The sequence below is a fragment of the Schistocerca piceifrons genome, chromosome 4, assembly GCF_021461385.2.
Source record: "Schistocerca piceifrons isolate TAMUIC-IGC-003096 chromosome 4, iqSchPice1.1, whole genome shotgun sequence".
Taxonomy (NCBI): Eukaryota; Metazoa; Arthropoda; class Insecta; order Orthoptera; family Acrididae; genus Schistocerca; species Schistocerca piceifrons.
This window is the reverse complement of record NC_060141.1, coordinates 150,577,831-150,581,097: the sequence shown is the minus strand read 5'-3', so window position 1 is coordinate 150,581,097 and position 3,267 is coordinate 150,577,831. Positions and strand designations below refer to the sequence as shown.

General features: G+C 47.1%; 1 pseudogene; it reads left to right on the top strand.

Annotated features, from left to right (window-relative positions):
* Positions 1–2,246: 2,246 nt before the first annotated feature.
* LOC124796701 lies at positions 2,247–2,365 on the top strand (annotated as a pseudogene).
* The last annotated feature ends 902 nt before the right edge of the window (positions 2,366–3,267 follow it).

Genomic DNA, 3,267 nt, shown 5'->3' with positions numbered 1-3,267 from the left:
CTCTTTTCAACTGATCTTCGAAGTCCTCTGCTGTCTCTGTGAGAAGTGCAGTGTCATCAGAAAACCTCAATTTTTTTATTTCTTTTCCTTGAATTTTAATCGCCTCTCCTCGTTTTCTTTTGCTGCTTTCTCAATGAGCAGATTGAATAATAACGGAGATAGGCTGTAACCTTGTGTGACTCCCTTCTGAACTACTCCTTCCCTGTCATGCCCTTCGGCTATTGTAACTGCAGTCTGCTTTCTGTACTAGCTGTAGATCACTTTTGGCTGTCTGTATTTTATCCTTGATGCCTTCAAAATTTCAAAGGATGTATTCCAGTCAACAACCATCCGTAAATCTACGACGGGCGTTCAATAAGTAAAGCAACACATTTTTTTCTCAAAGCAGATTAGTTTTATTCAGGATCCAATACATCATATTATTCCCCACACTTTTGGCTAAAAATCCTATTTTTCAACACAATCACCGTTCAGTGAGACAGCCTTGCGCCACCTTACTGGGAGGGCCAGTATGTTCGCATGGTACCACTCTACTGGTCCACGTCGCGGCCATCGTGTTGCTGCAGCAGTAAACTCTCAAAGTACTGCTTCCCGCAGAGTACATCTTTCATTGGACCAAACAGATGGAAGTCGGAACGTGCGAGACGCGGGATGTAGGGTGGATGACGAAGAACAGTCCAATGAAATTTTGTGAGCCCCTCCGGAGTTCACAGACTTGTGTGAGGCCTTGGGTTGTCATGACGAAGGAGAACTCCGTTTGCACTTTTGTGGCAGCGAATACCCTGACGTCATTTCTTCAATTTCACAGCTGTCTGCGTCCGGTCGGCACGGGAGACATCGATCAGGTTTGCGCGACCGTCTTGCGATATGACAGACGCCTCACCCAACGACTCACCGTGGTTTTGTTCACTGCCAGGTCTCCGTAGACATTCTGCAAGCGCCTATGAATACTGCGATGCTCTGGTCTTCTGCCAAACGAAATTCAGTGACAGCTCTCTGCACCTCCGTTACAGTCGCCGTTTTGAACGATATGTATAGCGTCGCCACCTATCGGAACGTCATGAAACTATAAGCGGGATAATCCACGATGTCCCACAACAAATTCCACATTTTTTCAATCGAAACTGGCGTTGCATTACTTATGGAGCCTTTACAGACATAAGTTCACCTCTCTTCAGCCCATCTAAGTCTTACGGTCAGCATCGCATTGTGTGTTCCTACATTCCTACCGAGCCCAAATTGATCTTCCCCGAGGTCGGCTCTATCAGTTTCTCTGTAAACAATCCGCGTCATTATTTAGCAACCACGATTTAAAAAAAAAACTGTTGGTTCGGTAATATTCACTTCATCTGCTATGCCAACGAACCTAAATCAGACTAGCCGATGCTTGTCAACGAAAGTAAGAGACATCATTCACCGTCCTGGTGGGCGTCTTCAGGTCTTCAGTCATATGCTCACGAGGAAGAGGTGAGGTGGGAGGGAGGGAGTGGGGGGGGGGGCTGCTGAGGATCAGAGTCAGAGAGAAGAGCCGGCCAAAGCCCTGCAGCCGCCGGTGTGACGTGATACGATCTGTCGACGAAGACGACTGCCAGACAGCGGCCCTCCCTGTCTGTCACAGGACACTCGCGAGCACGTCCAGGCGTAGGCCGCACCTCAGTACGTAACGGGACTCGGAAACATGCGTCCGGCTGTGAAAACGGCGTTGGATCCTGACGCTTTCCGGAATTTTAATTAATGATGCATGTGGAGATAAATTTACAAAGAGGTAATTGGTTCTGTTTCACGCCCCCGCGCTGATGAGAGACGCACGAAACGATTACCGCGTGAAATTAAGTAGTTTAATTCCGCCCGTCCTTTACCCGTTTACTGCGCATCTTGCACGACTTTGGGCTTCAGTGAGCTGTGCTGCTAGTATTCATTATATTTAATGGTTGTAAGGTATGAAAATCAAAACTGACATAACGGTAATGTTTCAATTGCGATCGTCTGTGTTAATATGAGCTAGGCTAGCCGCCAGTATGACGGTTTCAAAGAGCGGGGGCTCCTCACAATTTCAATCTTTTTGCAGTGCGCATGTCAGACAGAGCATTACGAAGTATCATGCTATCGACGACTTTCTAATTTATTCATTTGAACGTATGCCTTCTGAGATCATTGACAATATATCAGATTTAATTTCAGGTTACACAATGTAGTTCGTGTTCAATAACCTGTTAACCTATTTTTGTTTGGTATGATACTTAAGAGCCAACGGCCTTGCCGCAGTCCTAACACCGGTTCCCTTCAGATCACCGAAGTTAAGCGCTGTTGGGCTTGGGTAGCACTTGGATAGGTCACCGTCCGGGCCCACCGAGTGCTGTTGTCAAGTGGATTGCACTCTGCCCTTGAGAGGCTAATTGAGGAGCTACTTGGTTCAAATGGCTCTGAGCACTACGGGACTTAATTTCTGAGGTCATCAGTCTCCTAAAACTTAGAACTACTTAAACCTTACTAACCTAAGGCCATTACACACATCCATGCTCGACGCAGGATTCGAACCTGCGACCGTAGCGGTCGCGCCGTTCCAGACTGTAGCGCCTAGAACCGCTCGGCCAACCCGGCCGGCAGGAGCTACTTGACTGAGACGAGGCGACACTGGTCACAAAAACTGACAACGGCTGGGAGAACTGTGTGCTGGCCACACGCCCCTCTGTAAACGCATCCGGTGACGCCTCAGGGCTGAGGATGACACGGCAGCCCTCGATATCGTTGGGCATGCAGGTCCTGCGTTTGTTTGCATTCAACGGCACCAGAACCTGAACGTCGTAAATCTCAGTATATGACTGTAAAATTGTGGAGAATCTGGAAGAAATCCAACTCTAAAAAGTAGCCCATATTAGTGCTCGGCAATTTTATTTCATACAGCTTGTGCTTTTGGAATTTTGACTCAATTTTCACACTACAGACGAATCGATGTTTGGTTTGTTGGGCTCTCAACTGCGCGGTCATCGGCGTCCGTACAAAGTCCCAGTTTTTACACAGTCAGATTTTTACACAGTCCAGTCTAGTCACTGTCACGAATGATGATGATGAAATTATGAGGACAACACGATCACCCAGTCCCCGGGCAGAGAAAATCCCCAACTCGGGTGGGAATCGAACCCGGGACAGACGAATCGGAAGTAGAGCACAATATAAACCATTACAGACAGATGCGACAGTTTAAGTTTTACTTTAGTTTGCAAGAAAAGTATGTTGCTTCCAAGTATACGTCAAAATTTAATATAA